The sequence below is a fragment of the Crassostrea angulata genome, chromosome 8 (assembly GCF_025612915.1).
Source record: "Crassostrea angulata isolate pt1a10 chromosome 8, ASM2561291v2, whole genome shotgun sequence".
In the NCBI taxonomy this organism is placed as follows: Eukaryota; Metazoa; Mollusca; class Bivalvia; order Ostreida; family Ostreidae; genus Magallana; species Magallana angulata.
Window position 1 is genome coordinate 34233170 of NC_069118.1, and position 20217 is coordinate 34253386.

General features: G+C 34.6%; 1 long non-coding RNA gene across 1 annotated transcript; it reads left to right on the forward strand.

Moving 5' to 3' along the window:
* The first annotated feature begins 15776 nt into the window (after positions 1-15776).
* On the forward strand, positions 15777-18070 carry LOC128160638 (uncharacterized). The gene is made up of 3 exons (XR_008240310.1): positions 15777-16013; positions 16708-16848; positions 17428-18070. It is a non-coding gene; the product is annotated as an uncharacterized LOC128160638 (long non-coding RNA).
* Positions 18071-20217: the final 2147 nt, after the last annotated feature.

The window sequence follows — 20217 nt, forward strand, 5'->3', positions numbered from 1 at the left end:
ACCAAAACCAGACACAACCTGTTATGCTTAGTAACGAACGTCGCATTAATCAAATACTCCCCGGTAAATCTTTTTATACTGAGCACAAAAGCGCTCGTGCATGAAATAACCAGTCTTGAAGTAAACCAAATATTACGGAAACTATCAGAAATTAATGAAGTTAAAAACGTAAAGAAATAAATGTAGCGATAAGTTTTGCCATTTAGTATGGAAACCAACGTGCATATTCCAAGCTATAATTTTACAGCTGTCACTTAAGACTCCTCGCACCACTATCTCCCCCTTCGGTTGCTCTGTGCATCACCACGCTGTTTTCCGTGAGCTCCTCCACGAGTCTTCTGTCTTCCATTCCCTTTTACATCCCCCTGTGTTGTAACACCTGTATTTCGGTCAGTGAACAGTTTTCCGTTTATGTACAGCTTATCCTTCACCAGTTCCGTCTTTTCCCCTCCCCCTTTTGCTTTAATATACGCGGGCATTTATAAAGGTTTTGCATCTGTCTTGTATTTCCTTTGGAAATTGCTCACTGAGAGAGAAGTTGGTGCCCTTGAACTTGAATGCTTTTTCGAACCATTTCTCGTTGTGGGAATCTAGACAATTTCACTACTACTGGCCGTGGTTTGTCGTTCATTTTTCTGCCCATTCTATGCGCGTGTTCGATTTCAATACTTTCCTGGATATTGAGCACATTTCTACAAACATCAGATATGATCTCTTCACAGTTTTCCACCCTCCTACTTACATCTTCTTTAATGCCATAGAAAATCAAGTAATCTCTCATTGATCTGCACTGAATATCTATGATTTCTTCGTTTAGACGCTTGTTTTCGGTCATTGTGTTTTCAAGCACATGTTTCAGTTCAGTGATTTCATCCAAGTGATCCAATGCTTTCGTTGCATTTACCTCGTTTTCTTTGAACGATTTTGATATAAATTCTTGACTTTCTTCTACTTCTAGAACTTTTAAATTTAGATTCTTTATTTCAGACTGCATGGAAGTTAAAGATGTCTCTTTCACGTCAAGTTTTTCGAGCCTCTTTGAAATTATGTCTAAACAAGTACATATATCTTGTGACCATTGAGGGATGACTTGAGAGGTACTCGGGTGCATGCTTGATTGTAAATGTTGCATGTAGGCAGGCATTGGTTGCATCTGATGAAAGTTTTCGTTGTGGTTATAGACAGCAGAATTGATATGTGATTGGTGGAATGCAGGGCTAGTGCTCTGGAAGTTGATCGTACCTTGTGTCTGTTGGTTGCCGGGAGCCGCTATACTGCCTTTTTGCTGGCTAGATTTGATTCTGGTCTTTTTCTTTTTGGGCAGTTTACTAGGTGATTCCTCAGCCATTAATCAAGCTGGCGAGCAGACACAAACACATTAGTCCCTCCAGATAGAAACTCCGCTGCGTATATCGCAAAAATCATCCATTATCACTAAAAAATTACCGGAGCTGAGTACTACCCGACCTGCCACACCGAGGGGGCGCTGCACAGTATTAAACCGTACAATTGCTGAAAATAATAATAAAATACTGTAATAAGGAATCATTTTTTGCGATCAATTCTAACATGAAGCCCTTTGGGTTTTATTTGATTTGATTACCTCAGACCTCATTTGATCACCTCATAATATCCAAAGAATGATTCCTTAATTTAATTAACACAAATTAATGCAAGCCGACAAGTAATTGATATATAGCTTTAATTTTAAATAACAAATAGAGGTGCATGATGTCACTAAATGATGATATTGTATTTTCTTAAATAGGGACTTAACATCCAAACTGTTCCAGGAAGTAATTTGCTGCATCCTGAATTGGTAGGTACATGACTTATTTATATGTAAATAATAAATACATGTGCAAGGTCACTTTCTTGATGTACAAGCAATTGTTTGGCAAGGGTAAGAAACTATGTCATTTTTCACCGAAGACCAATAGTTTTCATGCATAAATTTTTATATGTATCTCCAAAAATGAAGTTTAGGAGAGGAACACGTAAGTTGTAAGAACTTGTTTCCAATTCTCTTGTGTAATTACACAATAAAATATGTTTAAATCAAAAATGAAGTCTGAGGGATATATTGCAATCTTTCTGTCCGTCTGTCTGTAGACACAATTTTGTGTACAAGATTGTGGAAATACTATATCAATTATTCTGAAAATTCATGATAGGTTTAACACCATGCATCTAAAGAAGTGTACTTGCATAAATTATAATGATTTTATGAGAGTATCCAATTTGAAAACTAAAAGAAAAAATTATTTAATATTAAATTCTCCTATTTCATTTTATTAATGATGGAACTCTGCAAATTTTTCTTTAATTTTTGCAATTTTTTCCAAGTTAACAAGCTAATTAAATAAAATCATAGTACTATGGGATTTATTTTCTGAGTCATGGAATTTATTTTTACATGTGGGAAAATTTGATGGAGATTTTGAAAAGGTTAATTGAAATCTGATAACTCTGACTAAAAACATGTTCAAAATTTATCTTCAAAAGAGCTTTGCAACCTGTTTTCATTGATAGGTGATAAGAGAGGGGGTACTGTTATATATATGATCATATAGTGAAAATATATTAAATCTTAAAAGACCTTCTTCTCTACTCCTAATATATATTTGAGAAAAAATAAATGTATGGCTCTGATGTCCATGAAGCCCTCTACCAAAATTGTGAAATTCACGACCCCTGGGTCAGGGGTTCAGGTCCTTTGGGTGGGCCAATATGGCAACATAGTGACAATTATTAACATATTGTATAAATTGCTTTTTATTAAGGTCTTCCGTTTACAACGGAAGACCTTATTATTATTGTGCTTGTAAGATTATTCTTATTTTTCTTTTTTTCTTTTTTTCTTCCTAGACGCGAACTTTGAGGCTTCATATCTTGCTCATTTCTAAACGGTTTTTGCTCAAATTTTCTGGCCTCATAGACATTACAAAACACTATCTTAAACATTTCATAAACTTTAAAATTCCTCTTCCGTTAACGAGTTATTCCCCTTTTAAAAATTTTTAGGGCCTTTGGTTTCCGGACAAAGGCTCCGAGACTATGATAGCAGCTGGGAATGGGAATCCAACGAATTTGAATAGCAGAGACATTGAAGTTGTGCACATCGATTTTTGTTTTTGGATTACGTTTTTTATTTAGAAAAGGGTAGGGGGTCAAAAAATAGGATTCCAAAAAGTGCGAAAATTTAGACATATTTTTCTTTGTATCTTTTAAACGAAAAATATTTTGTTAAGACATGTTGAATAAAAGTTGTGCAGAATGTTAAGGGATTTCATTTGACACCAATAAAAAAGGGCTGGCCCCTAAAATTTAGGGCCAATAGCACTTTAAAGTTTTTGCTTAATAACTCAAAAACGGTTAGGATTTCGATATGGCTGTCGCTGGAAAAGTTGTTTGTTGGGATCTCATAAAGGTCGTTACAATGTTATTTTGTGGGTGATTTGTGTTGTATGAGTGTAAAAAGGTGTACATGTTAACATGTACCTCGTTTAATTTGGCAAGTTAACGAAAGTCTATGTGCATGCAACTGGCATAAAGTTACCACAGAAAGTATGCTGGTTTATACAGGAAAATTTTTTTTTTAGAATAGACTTTTTTTTTTAGGAGTTTGTTAGTTTTGTTAAGTTCTTATAGTGCACAATCCCTAAAACGAGAATCGGAAAACAAAACATTCTTATTCCTTTGTAGTAAAACAAAGTACGGATTTAAAATAAATCTATGTATTGCATTTGAGTTTTCATACTGCATGCATTTAAAATCTACCTTGAATCAGAGCTGTGTGTGTACCGTTACGTAAGCTATCCCTCACCCGCTGCCTAGAAAATTGGTCACCATGGTCGCGATGGGGCTAACTAGCGGTCAGAGGTTATCTAATACACGAGAGTTGCGTCTCTCATATATGAGTTTATTTAGCCGCGAACTCTAGAATTGTTTTTGTTTTATACCCGTAAATAAAATAAAGATCTGTTTTAATTTCTTCATGTTATAAGAGTTTGTCCATCTTGTTTTTATTTAATTAAACATTAGAGTGTAAATTAAGAAGACGTTCTGAAAATTTATAAAGGCGATATTACTACAAATCGGAAACTTCGTCAGACTTAAATAAATGATTGGTTTGTAGGTCTAAAATGTTTTTAAATCTGTACAAATATTGTTTTAAATAAACAAACAACCGACAAATATTAAACTTTTAAATGATGATCATCCCTCGCACATGGCCGAGGAGAACCCGCGCGAGTGGACAGGTTTGTGTTCTTCTACATGTACCTTGTCACGCGTGCATGTTTCAGACTTTTGTACGAACACAACTATTTTCTTTTATTATGATTTCACTATGATATTGGTTTAAGATGAAAAGATAAATTTGTTTTACATGTACAGTTGATTTAGCAATGATTAATACGATTGCGCACAAGGTAGTTTATTACCGTCTTCCTTGGAAGACGGTATAAAGAGTTGAAATAATTTACAGTCTCCGGGTTGTGCATTTCCTCTCCTTGGTGATTGGTGGAAAATACATGATGTGAAAATTTACATTTATTTCATTGGTTGAAAAACTGTTCGGCAAAAGGGAGATAATTTTCTGATGATCTTTTTCACGTACGACTTAACAATTTTCATAGATTTCTAATCTTAAAAAGTAAGAAAACGAAAAAACAATAGAAAATGCTACGAATGAAATTCAGGCTTTAATTTTTCAGTACAACTAGTTGAAAGCAATATTCTATAATATCTATTGAATTTGTTGTGTACTTTTCTTTTTGCATTGTTTATGCAAATACAAAAATGTGGAAATTTGTTACTGTATGTCTAATATCAGTAAACAAGTGTGCATATTAGATACGGTAAAACTAATATTAGTGAACGAAGATGCTGAATGCTGGTATTAACTTTGATTTTATTAAAATAATACGACCCTTCTTAAGATATCTTTTTCCCTTCAATAGTCTATCTCAACTAACAAGCAAGTGGTACGCATTTCTCAATTTTAGTCATGCACGCTTAAGGCACATATAAAAAAGTTCTACACGCCATTGCATGTAGAGGAAGGCGACATTTATATATAAAAAAAAGAATTAAATTTTTGCTGGTTAGAGTTTGCCCTAAAGACGGTAAGCTTTTTTTAAAAAGCTAAACTTGTTATAATCAAAGTTCCATGTTTGCGGTAGGTGCTGGCGCGATAAAAGGATGTCCTGAATTGAGGCATTCGGATTTTTTTTAAATTGGCAAAAAGATAATCAGATTTGACGAAAATCATTTTTTGGCGACTTCTTCTTGGTGTAACATTTTCACTTTCCCACCCGTTTGTTTATTCGGTCAGTCTGTGTTAATTCAATCGCAGCGTGCGACCGAAAATCTTGTGTCGCTTCAGCGCACACAGCTGAGAACATACGTAGCCCCAGCCGGGTTCATCTTCCCAAGTCAAGAGTTTCTGATCCGCTCCGCTCTACATAAACCCTTGACCGAATAGGCAGAGTTTGATGGGGTTAGAAACCTCGCACGCTGGTTGGTGTCATAAAAGTTTGCATGATCCAATAAGAAACGTTGTTTTAAGAATTATGTTAATTGTGCATTGATCAATATTAACCGGTGTCAAATAAATTTGAGACAGGCTAGTAAGTATTTGACTGCTATCGGTTTTTAGTCCAAGTGAACCCATCTTTTCTACAAATTCGGTCACTATAAACAACCTGTTCATGGGAGCAGCCATATTGCAATAATGTTTCTGTTTAATACGCACTTTCTGATTGGTCAGAACAAGAAGTCACAAAAGTTCAAAAATGAGTACTCTCACTAGATGGCGCAATCTTAAACCCGCATATGTTTTGTCTGTTCGGTCAAGGGTTTATGTAGAGCGAAGCGGATCAGAAACCCTTGCCTTGGGAAGATGAGCCGGGTTATGTTTATGGCTGCAGATCATCAATTGCTATGTAATTGAGTAACAATGTATCGAAGGTTATCGAATATTATTGAGTATCGAAGTGTGCTTTCACTACAGTGGTCAATTGTTAAACAATAAGGCTATTATTCGAAGTCAATCATCTTCACATTATACATATAGGTGCGAAATCGTAATCGGATAATGTTTCTAATAAATCAACCTGTTGAACACGCTAAACTTCTACAGACATGAACGGAATAATATATTATACTTAAAAGTTTTAAGTCAAAGGAAAATTGTTATTGGATTAAGAAGTTATGAAATACGACTACATTATGCAACGCAGTTGGTCGCCATAGAAATCATCAAAGTACTGCAAGTGTCGACAGATTTCTTGTTTCTTTGAAATACAGGTGTCATAACAGTATTTTACTGAAGGTTCACGTCCAAACATGGCTGAGGCAAAATAATTCCCGAATTTCCCTTTGAATTTGGGGCGTTTCCGCACGCGACAGAAGCTGATTTTTTTTTATGAGATGAAAAACAATGTGTAAGAGGTCTAACTATCCCAGTTTTGTAATAATGCGAGGTCATTGGAATTTTTGATGCGTGTTGTTTCCGGAGGGGGGTGAAAAGGCCCAGGCTTGATTTTACCATGTGTAACTTCGAAGTAAACAAAGTCTCACGCCTTGCTGGATGCACGTGTGTATTTTGCTAGAAAATTGTAAATGAAGCGTTGTTTAAAAAGATGTCAAGAGGATTTTTTTCCAGAAGTTCGTTTTGAATTTTTTATCTGTACCTAAAGTTGTGCAATTTTGGTAAGAATATTTAGTAAAATTTAATACTGTAGTGCAACCTGCATGTACCATGAAAGTTCACTACCAGAGTCAAGCTAGCCAGCTTTGCAACGAGCTCGTCTCTAGTTAGGGTCTTCCGTTTCCAATGGAAGACCCATTTGTTTTTCTACAGTTTCCTTTTATTAGGGTCTTCCGTTTCCAACGGAAGACCCTCTTGTTATTCTACGGTTTCTTTTTCTTTATTAGGGTCTTCCCTTTCCAACGGAAGACCCTCTTGTTATTCTACGGTTTCTTTTATTATTATTAAGGTCCTCCGTTTCCAACGGAAGACCTTATTGTTATTGCTTTGTTTCTTTTTCCCTTTTATTATTTTTTTTCTTACGCTTTTTTGTACAAGCGATTTCTTGAAAACGACTCGACCAATTTTCGTGAAAATTTCAGATGTTGTGGATATTGATTATAGCCTTATATATAATTTTTTATTTTTATGACGTCATTTCCGTTCGTGAGATATTGACGTTTTAGTGATTTTCAGAGGGTCTTCTTGTCCTGTTATCTCCTCCTAAACGAAAAAAGATATTGAGTTCAAATTTTCAGGGATGATAGACGAAAGAGTGTAGATGTGTCTAAAGGCATTTATGATTGTCTGGTTTAAAAGGCGTTGAAGCTCGCCTGAACCCGAAAATTGAGTTTAAAAAAACGTGATTTTTAATGGTTTTCTTTCTTTATCTCTTTTCTCAAAAATATTTTAACAAAACATGTAGAGGAAATAAAATTGATATTTACAAGAGCTTTCATTTGATATCAAGAAAAAGGGACTGGTCCCTCAAATTAGGGGCCAAAGGGGCTATGAAGTCTCTCTTCCATAGCACTTTACTGAGAAATATTTTGTAATTTGTTTAAGAAGCAAAAATGTTCATCTTACACTTATGGAACTATACATTATAAAAACTTTATCATGCGTTACGTAATTAGGGGTTTTAAGGGGCCAGAAGTCCAAAATTTCGATCACTTATATCACAAAAAGGACAAATATTTTGAAAAGCAATATAGAACTAGAGCCGAGCTCGTTGCAAAGCAACGAGGAGGTCTTCCGTTGCAGCTTCGTGTCGAAAAAGGATTGTCAATACGATAATAGTCATGATGTTATATACTAGTGCTTATAAATGAGTAAATGGATGGCATGTATCAGCCCCTTATTGAAGAGGACAGCAATTCCAATCCAGCAATAATTCAGTCAAGTAAAAACACATGGTTTCTCTTCTTATTATATTTGACAGCGTATTAATTATTAAAATGTGTGCGAAATACATGTAAGAAGAATTTATCAGCAACTGCTTAACAGCAAATGCCATATTTATAATAATAAATTTTTCTCCGCAAAGAGATTGACCGATCAAAAGATTTTAGATCCTATTTTTGATTTATTTTCTGTTCCTTGCATTTCAGAACAGTTACTATACATGTACATCATTGGGATCTTGAACTTCTCAGATAGCCTTGCTTTATTAAAGGATGAGACATTGAAAATCACGTTGCGTAACTATTCACTGAAAAAAATAGTTACTTTTTCTGGTGAAACTAAAACTAAAACTGAATTTGACAAAAGAAGGAGACAGCATAGAATAGACATCTGTTTCACTGATGTCTGTTATGATTTTGACCTATGAATTATAAACTAAGTTTATGGTGACTACACACTTATAAACCACAAGTACCGTTTGCAATGATCTATATTTTTGCCAGGAGAGAGAACACACGGTCCAGACTACAGTGTATACAGTGCTATGATATTGACTCTCTACATAGACACTTTAGTTAATTGATGCCCTTAAAACAAAAATACTGTAATGTACCTGACATCATTTAAATGGTGTCCCTCTGAAAAGACCCGGTCACTTAAATTATTGACATAAGAATAGAAAGCTTTGCATGCAACTTTGTAAATCTTAAATTTTGACTAAGAATTTTTTGAAACTTTACACAGTGGTCTGTGATATAACGATGACATTTAAAAAGTATCGATATCTAGATTCAAGTTCACTGTACATCCTTGACTTAAAAGCACTCTTTTCTTTATAGTAATGTATGAGCCAGACAGAATCATTGGGAGAAATATATAACTATGGTTAGACAAGGATTTTTCAAACAGGTCTCATATGACCCTGACCTTTGATCCAGAAACTTAGTTCAAGGTCACTGGACACCCTTTAGCTTAAGGCACACTGTAGCTGAAGTATTAGAAGTACATGTAAGTAAGTGACATAAATGTGGGAGCAAGATTCGACCAACTTGGGAGAATATATGGTCTGGACACCTGACCTCCACCCTTTTACCTAGAAACTTGGTTTGAGGTCACTACACACTCTTTATTCAAAGGCACTTTGTGGATAAAGTTTTAGAAGTACATGTAAGTAAGTTAAATGTACAGACCCTATTACAGAGAAATTATACTTGTGGAAAAGTAAACATACTCATCATTATTCGGCGCCATCAGAATGGGACGTCGACCCTAGTTATACATGTATATGAATAGATATTATGACTATAAATAATGATTAGTACCCATTGTCATGTAAGAAGAGGGATTAACCAAGTGTTCTGTCCACAAGTACCCGAGTTACAAACGACTTGGATAAACGTATTTTTAAATTTTGTTATTTCATACATAATGTATAATGCTGCATTTGTATATTAGGAAAGTATCAATTGCCAGTAATAATCTGTTTAGAAAATATGTGGTCACAATTTATCTACGTAAATGTAGCTTGTACACTGATCCTGAACATATTTGAATAACTGTTCAAATTTTCTGCGATGTATAGTACTGGTTGACGACAATGCGCGGATCTAGAGGGGGCGGGTGGATGGGTAACTGGAAAATTCAAACAAACTTATTAAATGGACCTAGTAAAATTACTAATCATATATACATGTATGCATTGGACACCCACTGGCAAACAACATTATCCCACGGACCCCCCCCCCCCCCCTCCCCACTCCTTAAGCGTTCGGGGGAAAATCCTATAACCGCGAATGACATCGTCTTTATCATGCCATATCCTTAAGGATCACGGGACTCTGTGACTATGTGATTTTGTTTAGTTAAAAGTTTTAAAAATTGTAAACTTGTAGTTGATCCCATGATGTACATTTATTACGCGACCTCCGTGCGCTCATTTTGCGGTAGAAGTAAAAGCGCTGATCAGACAACATACACACACACCAAAACAATATGGTAAAAAAATATATATCAACAATTCGAGTGCGCGTGCACCGCATACGCATAAGTTCGACTTGTAAAGTTCGCACGAATAAAAATCTCCGCAATCTACGGATTTATAGCATTTTTAACCGTATGACCGCTACTCGATCTTCTACAACTGCCCGAATCTAAACAATAGTTTTTTAACATATCTATTACTCTTCAAACATCAACAAAACTTATATAAAATTCACACATGTTCCCACGAAAATGAAAGATATAAAAACAGTAATTGCAATGAGTTTGCGTCTACAAAGAATCAAACGACCATACAGAAAAACTACAAAAGCGATCATCTTACCGTTTCTATTTTAGGGCCTGAATCTAAATGTTACATTTGTAATTCATAGAATTCAGAACTATCTATAACAATACACGGTGAATACTATCTGTAACAATACACTGTGAATTAAACATAATTTTTTTAAAAATTCACGTGAAAATGTACCTAAAATAATCACTGAATCCTTCAATTCCGGACATCGATCAGCAAGGATTTTTTTATCGTGCGAGCCCCTCTCACATACGAGTACATGTAACATTGCAACATGGAACTGGTTTTAAACTGCCTTACAATAAACGATTGGAGAGTATTTTTTGTAAAAAAAAATCTCTTTTTTGGATCCTGTTCAATTAATGCATTCAAATTCTATTTTGCTCTCTCTCTCTCTCTCTCTCTCTCTCTCTCTCTCTCTCTCTCATTTTTGTACAACTTATAAGTAAGAATACTTAAGGTAGCTCGCGGGTTTACCTGCTTGTGAGAAAACCTACCTTGAAAATTTGTCCACGTGATCCATAGGTTTTATAGTTTTATTTCTAAAATTTATTTCAGATTCGTCTGCGCGGTAATAATGTTATTGTGTTTCAAATACAGTGTCATTAATAAAATCAAGCAACGCCATTTCAATGAAATATATAGTAAAATGCACATTTTAACCGAGAAACGCTTTACAAAACTATGCTCCAAACTTTTAAACGATTCAGACGAAATTAATCATACTCAACACAAAAACAGAGGAGATAATTATGAATCAATTCATAAAAAAATATCAGTATGTGTTCTCGGCCAATTTTTGGCAAAAAAACTTTAAAGATTTAAAAGATTTCTCAAAACCTTGTATTTTCATTACGACGTTAGCCTGACGTCATCATTTTATTACTTCTTAGAACACCAAAATTGAAATGCATTTATTGACAAGACTAGCTGTTTAACACATTTTAGAACATGTAAATGCTTATTAAACATTATTGTGAATGTTATCAAATGCAATTAATGTAAGGCTGTAAAGATACAGAAAATTGCTATTTTTTTTATGAAACTCTGAGTCAATCAATGCAAAAATAAAATGCCAGGCAACTACTGACATTATAAGTAAGTAATCGAATAAAACAGTTATCTCAAGCCGAAAGAAATTTAAGAATTTAATCGGTAGTACAGATTACGGAAGTTATAATTGTAAAAAAAAAAAGCGAAGTTAATGCATACATTCTATTTTAAAACATGACTTTAAATGGAAGAGTTCTAACGCACACTCATTCTTTATCTTTATAGAACAAAATGTGACAATGTATAAATCTTTAAATTTTCAGCACTTGATATTATAAATCTGTATAAACAGTCATAAACCGCATATAAGCTTTTTAAAATATTTTCTTTTATACTTCTAAATATCTCATTTGTCATTTTAAAAAAAAAATTATCAGTTTACTATGACGGTCAACTCTTTACGTCGATTCCTATTGTGACGTCAGCAAACCCGCGAGCTACGTTAAAATACTTTATACACTTATATACTAATTTGTGTTCGCCAAATATTAATTCATAAGACAGGTTGATCTGGCAGGATGTGAATATCGTCTAAAAAGTGTTGAAGTCTGTCCTGTGAATGCTTCACAGTCTCAGCAGTAATTAACGGAGATAATCATGGGTAAATATTTTAATCTTTAAGTTGAAACGCTAGTCGATTTCACATGAACTGGTCAAAATTTCGGCGTTGTATTGAATTTAATCAATAAACATGCACACGTGTGATTGGGTAGAAGCACACGAAGCTTGACGTGTGTATTAGCTAGACTACCGCATATTTCTTGTCCGCTCGCGCGGGATTTGCAAGGGATTAATTATGTAAATGCATGCGCGGATCTAGAGGGGGGGGGTCGGGGGGTCCCGACCCCCCCTGAAAAATGAAAATTAATTAAATTTACGTAGTAAAATTATCCCAAATATGCCTCGAACCCCCCCCCCCCCCCCCCGGCAAACACAATTATCCTTCGGACCCCCCCTGGAAAAATTTTCTGGATCCGCGCATGAAATGTATACACAAATCCCAGTGGCCGTGTTTGGTTTAAAATGTTTGCAGTTTTATAAATGTTTTATTTTAAACAATATAACTATTTTGATGACATGGACAAGATCTCAAAGAACACCTTTTATAAAGAGAGCATAACCAACATATCTATATATTATTTTTGAATTATGAAGCTAAACAGATTTCATCATTAACAGATTAATCTTTTTTTCGTTGATCTCAAACATTTATTTCTGTAGTTTTTAGAACATTTTAGACATACAAACCCACCACTGTTCTATGTCTGACTATGCTTCAGATGGGAATAATAATGCTTTCACTAATTCTTAATTTAGACTCTATCGTTTAAATCAATTTAAGGATGAAAAAACGTTTATGTGTAATCGACATTCAAACAATTCTTTGTGTTTGCGGTTAAATAAAACCATGTATGCAAGACGCGAGTCTTGTGTATTAGATCACCGCTGCTAGGTAGTCCAGCCGCGACCGATCTCCTCGGCCGCGGGCAAGGGGTGAGTTACGAAATGATACACACAGCTCAGAACCCAGGTACATGTAGATTTGATAATGAATAAAATGCATTACATACGTATTATTTTTTTAGACTTAGATACCCACAATTCATATATGTCTGACGATGTTTCAGATTGAGAATAATATTGCTTTTATATTTCTTAAACACTCTATCAATTACTCTTAATCAATTTAAGATGAATAAACTTTTATATGAAATCAAAATTCAAACAATTCTTTGTGTTTACGGCTAAACAAACCTATACAAGATGCAGATCTTGTGTATTAGATAACCGCTGACAGCTAGGTAGTCCGGCCGCGACCGATCTCCTCGGCCGCGGGCGAGGAATGCGTTACGTAATGACACACACAACTAAGAATCTAGGTAGATTTGAAATGCTTGCAGTAAAATGACTAAACTATATTTCATAGAAGTTATTTTTTTTAAAAATCCAGTGCATATATTTTACTAGAAAAGAAAAAGATTGTTTATATTTTCTCGTTCTCGTTTTTCTTAAGGATTCTCCACTCGAAGACCTAAACAGAAATGACTAAAAATAAAGCTGTAAGAAAAACATGTATACTTTAAAAAAAAACAACGTTCTCTAATGAATTAAAGCATTCCGTATAAGCTGGTACACTTTCAGTTGTTAATTTATGTCATTTGTGCGCACAAAGACTATTCGTTTACTTGCAAAATGAAAACAGGTACGTGTTAACAAGACAAGCTTTTTACACTCATATTACGCGATACCGGTACAAAATAATTTTGTAACGACATTATTAACATCATAATAAACAAATTTTCCAGCGACAGCTATATCAAAATATTAACCATTTTTGAGTTGTAAAGCGAAGACCTTTAAGGGCTCTAGGCCCCTCATTTAAGGGGCCAGCCCTTTTTCAATGGTGTCAAGTGAAAGCCCTTGATATTTTGCACATTTTTTGTTCTGTATGTGTTCAGAAAAAAAATTAAGCTAAAAAGTTACGAGACGAAAACACGACCAAAAATCAGCATTTTTTAAAACATAAAATTTAAATTAATTTCTTGAAACTTTAAATGGGAAAAATCATAAAAACAAAACTCGGAGGACAACGTTCAAAGTATCTATTTTCAAGATTTATGACTTTGAAACACATGCCATGGATGGTTTCAGAGCCTTTGCGTGCACAGGAATGTCTATAATTTTTTGAAAAAGGGGAATAACTCGGCACCCGAAGTAATGATTTCAATGATTTTCAGTTGATGTTGAGAATTTGTAATTTGCAATGTACCCTGAAAATTTGAACGTAATAGGACAACAAACAAGCGAGATATTTGAGTTTAAAAAACGTCTAGAAGAAAGAAAAGAAAAAAAAGAACTAGAGCAGAGCTCGTGGCAAAGCCCCGAGTAGGTCTTCCGTTGTTGCTGCGAGTTGAAAATATATGTTATATGGTGTCAAACGATTATAATGACTATACTTTCAGTTCTGCTTTTGTTATAAAAACGTGTTGTGATTGAAAGCCTGTATATAAAACGTGTTTTGAACAAAGAAAGGAAGAAAATATTTTAGGAAAACTATTTGTCGAGCAGAGTTTATGTAATCGTTTCAAACATTCTTTAAAAAATGAAATGTTTAATGGCGAGTTAAATTTTCAAAGGGTAGCAAGCATTGTTATAAACAGTATGTACTCGTGATTCTTGTCAGGAAGTGTATTTCTTTTTTCAACTAAACCCGCCTACAAAACACGTAAACTTTTCTCAAAGATAACTTCTATATTAAAATATTTCTAAATTTTTGTGTGCAAGTTTAAAATTGCGTGCTGACAAAATTCACAGACCCTAAAACGTACTACTACACCAAAAAAGCGTGCGGCCTACGTGCGAGAAACGTTTCGTGTAAACCTTTTAGAGTTTCATGTAAACCGTTTAGCGTTTCGGGCAAAGCGTGCGAGAACCGTGTGAAATGTTCATCAGATTTCATTCGGAACTCTCTGACAAGTTAATTGTTTCAAAATGGCGCCCGTGTTTTACATTAGGAATGAGAGTACCAAACCCCCGGATGTTTACATCAGAGAAAAGTTATAGAACGTTGTAATAAGGAAAGAATGGGTAGGCGTTAGGCGATTGGCTGAATTCAGGTATGTGACAATTCTCATTTTGTAGTAAAATTATTAGTTTTTAAAATAAATGATGGAATGGGGGAATATTTTAAAGAATATAGCAACACTAGGAAAAATTGTAGGGGTGGGGGTTGATTTTTTTTGTAGAGTGACATTTACTGCCGATCGCTGTAAGTTGTAAACAACTGCAAATTTGACCTATAAACGCCACGGGACCCTATATTTTTTTTGTCATTTCCTGAAAGGTCTTGAATTGAAGTTTCAAATGATACCAAAGATTTGACTGAAACTATTATAGTAAAGTACTGAGAGGTCATAACATTTGTATGGAGTTCTATGGGAAAATAATTGGTAGGCTTTTCCCTATAGAGACCCTATTTTTTACATGTTTTCTTTCTTTAAAGTCAAACAAATGTCAATATTTCATGATTATTTGGACAGACTTGACATTTCAATACACTTGCAGTAAAATTAGTTCATTAAATTTAAATTTTAAGATGGGAGTGGCTGTAATTTAAAATTGAGGGGGACTGGAGTATTGTATATGTGTAAAGAGTAAAATTAGAGGGACCAGGAAAGAAGAAAAAGCAAGAAATATTGGTTTGAATTCTAAATTAGAAAATATTATTGTTGATTACATGTGTAGCAATTCATTTTTGCAGTTCTTTGCTTGTTTTTTAAATTTTTAAATTCATATTTAACTCATAATTGATGGGCTCAATTAAGGTCTGCTGAGCATCTGTCAATAGAATTTGGACAACAATTATGTTGTAAACAAGGTTTTTTATTTGTTTTTCTTATTTTTTGTAAGCATCATATTTGCAATGCATTAAAAAATGTCTATTCTTTTCAAATTGATGACCTGATGCTATTTAATGTCAATTTAATGTCATCTTAATGTTTATTTTTCAGCAGATCTTCATTGTTCGGGTATTCTGCATCTGGACCAGCAGAGTGATTTGGATCAAATACTGCCTCCCATGCTTCCCAGCTATCCACGTAGAGGAGTTCTGCAGTCTTTTCCCTCGCCTAAATGGTCTTGACCTGAGTAAGGTTGATGTAGAAGACGGTCTCACCCACACGCCCTGAAACTACCGCAGTTGTCAACATCTAGTGCCTTCACCTGGTAAGTTACCATGTTTCATTTTTTTATCCCTAGATTTGTGATTGTCAGTGTTTAGCCAGGAGTACATGTTAGGCATACATATGGTCAGGAATGAGTGTCTCTCACCCCCCCCCCCCTTTTTTCTCCACCCACTCCTCTTAAGAGAGGGGTGGGGAGGGGAGTGTTACACATGTTTATTGCACATGAAAGGGAAATTGGGGTTATGACACATTGGACTCATGTCAGCCTAGTATGGGGTATATGTTATTGGAATGATTATGTTTTATGAGTTTAGTAGGGGCATTTTGTAAAGTTTTCATGGTTAAAACTGCTTGAAACTGTCAACAGTGTCCATTGCAAGATAGCAGTTTTTAGAGTTACTTCCCTTAGACTAACTGACTGAGTGATTCAGAATTTCAACATGATGTAATTCTATTTATTTGGACTGACTGTATGTAATGTTTGATGAGTTACTTGAATTATGTTATGACTGCATAAATCACATTTGGCATTACATGTTATTACATGTATTTACATGTAATAGTGTTTATTTAAGTACCCCACCCTTGACAGATCATTAAATTCTGTATTTATGTGTGTAATCAGAATGTATATATTTTATTTGTAAGGAATATATGAAAAAATTTGATGTATTAACATTGTTTTGTGCAATGAATAACTTATAACTCTGATTTTTCCTCATTCGTGCACTTAGGATGATCTCCATTGTTCAGCCGCCTCAGCTTTGGAAGATGATAGTGGCAGGGCGGTGGGGTCATTTTGCCCCATATTGATGCTGTCGGACAGTCGGTAGCCATCTGATTCATCACGATGGACATTCTTCTATATAATGAAGGTAAACTTTTCAGCATACTATCTTCTGTCTCTGTACTTGGAGGCGCATTTTGTGATTTGACACTAGAATAGTTACCCCTCTTGATTTTTGACATTGGCAAGAACGTAGCCTTTTCTAGATTTAATGTTCAATAATTTTACAATTAAACAGTTCTGTTCATTACCCCAGGTACCTAGCTCTAATATTATATCAAAATTATGTCCTTTTTCGTTTGCTAGAATAGTGTTATAAAGAAAGATAAGGGGGCACCTGCTAGTTCTGTAAGCTGCATTACACTGGGGGGTGGTGATATTGTTCGCACATGCTCAATCAACAGGAAAGGCCTGATTAGAATTATTTGGCTTATTAGAATCAATAATGGATGATTGTTCATGATATGAACATTTTTTACCAATTTGTCAGTATAAAGCATGTATATTTTGATTAATTTACTAGGATTTCATCAATTTTAGGAGGTTTTCTTAAAACCTGGGTAGAATCTACCCTTATTAGGAAATTAATAAAATTTTGACATTTTATCATATAGATAATACCAATACTCAAAAACAAGAAGTAAACAAACTATTTTATTGATTCCAGGCACTAATTATATACAAATAGATTCAGAGGTCTGAATGTCATTCACTCCCTGTAACGCCAGCATCTGCAGCATGATGTCATCAATTGAGCTAGTGACAACATCCATGACATTGGACTCATGGGACTCAAATTTCATACATAAACTCAGGTAGGTCTAAAGTCTTTAAAAAATAGCAAATGGACTAATTCTGAGGTAGGTAAGATTCTAAGTATAGGAATGAGAGTACCAAACCCCCGGATGTTTACATCAGAGAAAAGTTATAGAACGTTGTAATAAGGAAAGAATGGGTAGGCGTTAGGCGATTGGCTGAATTCAGGTATGTGACAATTCTCATTTTGTAGTAAAATTATTAGTTTTTAAAATAAATGATGGAATGGGGGAATATTTTAAAGAATATAGCAACACTAGGAAAAATTGTAGGGGTGGGGGTTGATTTTTTTTGTAGAGTGACATTTACTGCCGATCGCTGTAAGTTGTAAACAACTGCAAATTTGACCTATAAACGCCACGGGACCCTATATTTTTTTTGTCATTTCCTGAAAGGTCTTGAATTGAAGTTTCAAATGATACCAAAGATTTGACTGAAACTATTATAGTAAAGTACTGAGAGGTCATAACATTTGTATGGAGTTCTATGGGAAAATAATTGGTAGGCTTTTCCCATTACTTTAACAAAATTGAACGAATTTTTAACAAACAAAAGAAAGGTATATGTATTAAAAGACGACTAGTTACGAAGTAAATGTATATTTAACGTTTTCATGCGATGTTTCAGTACTGAAACAATATTAAAATTCGCTATACATAAAAAATATTAATTACAGTTAGTGAAACATGATTTCTATTGGAACAAACCTAAATCAACTTTAAATTGCACGATCATGTTTTGATAGGCATGTATTTTTATTATTTATTTACATCGATAACTCCTACTGATAACTCTTACTGAGACCATTCGGCTGTGTACAAACAGCACACATAACCTCGGACATCGGGTGAGACCTGCACCTGGCTGAACCTGTCAATCAAACTCTGTGTATTTGTTTTCATTGGATGGTCAGGCGTCTCTCTTTTGTCAAAAGCCAATGGAAAATTAATGACTTCAAGGTAATCGGAATCAGTATTTGATGAAGAATTTGATGAAGCACACAATTTAAATGATAGAAAATTTATTAATTATTTGAACAAAATTAAATGTAAACATAGAGAGGAAATAAAAAAAAATATTATTAGGGAATCTATACGCATGGTACTCAATTCAAATAGATTATATTATGATTTTATTATTTTATGTAGTAAAATCACCCTTCCAACTGTTACTCAATTACATAACAATTGATGACCTGGGGCTATAAATGTTCTGAGCTGTGTGCGCTGAAGCGACACAAGATTCTCGGTCGCATGCGGCAATTGAATTAACACAGACTGGCCGAATAAACAAAGGGGTGGGAAAGTGAAACAAAATGTTACACATAAGAAGAATCCACCAAAAATGATTTTCGACAGATCTTGTTATCTTTTCTCCAATTAAAAAAAATCCAGCGCGAGCACCTGTCAGCGGGTCGGGAGGAAAGGGGGGGGGGGGGGGCAGCAATGAGTTCGCTTCCACAATGAAACTACAGAAGTGATTAATATGTGACCGATAGAATCTAATCTAAAGTTGTTTAAACTCATGTGAATATTTTTTAAAATAATAATCGAATGCCTCAATTCAGGGCATTCCTTTATCGTGCTAACCCCTACCGCAAACATGGAACTTTGATTATAATTTGATTTCATGTTTAAACTACCATGTACGCTGTCGTATAAATCAATGCTTAATCAACTGTACAAGTAAAATCAATTTATATTTTCGTCTTATACCAATATAATAGTTGAAAACATAATAAAATATAGTTGTGTCCCTGCAAAATATGAAACATAAACGCGTCATAAGGTACATGTAGAAGAATACGAACCGACGGCGGATCACTTATCCACTCGCGCCGGATCTCCTCAGCCATGTGCGAGGGATGATCATCATTTAAAGGTTTAATATTTGAAGGGGGCGTGTTGATTTAAAACATTAATTGTACAGTTTTTAAAGTACTTTAATTACCTGAACAAACGAACCATTAGTTTATGTCTACGATTTTTCCGATTTGGAGTAATATCGTTCATTAATATTCATTTACACTCAAATATTTAATTAAATATATATACAAGTAGGACAAACTTTTATAACATAAAATTAAAATAGTTCTTGTATATACTGCTATATAACTCAAACACGTTCATATGCATGTAAGAATAAGTCGCGGTGTGCGAATCTTGTGTATTAAATAACCACTTACCGCTAGGTAATGCAGCCGTGGCTGATCTCCTCGGCCGTGGACGAAGAATAGATTACGTAAAGGTACAACGCACAGAAACGCACAGCTCAGAACCAAGGAAGATTTGAAAAGTTTGCAGTATAATGACCTTACTCTATCAAATAGAAGTTATATATTTTAAACTTAAACCCCACAATTGATCTATGTCTTTTATTGCTCTAGAGAATGACATTGCTTTTATTAATTAAATGAACTATTTCTTACTTGATATCCACTCGTTTAATCCACAAAAGATTTTGTGTAATCAAAACTAAAACAATTCTTGAGTTCGCGGCTAAATAAACTCATATATGAGAGACGCAACTCTCGTGTATTAGATAACCGCCGACCGCTAGGTAGTCCAGCCGCGAGCATGGTAACCGATTTTCTCGGCCGCGGGCAAGGGAGAGCTTACGTAATGGTACACACACACATGCA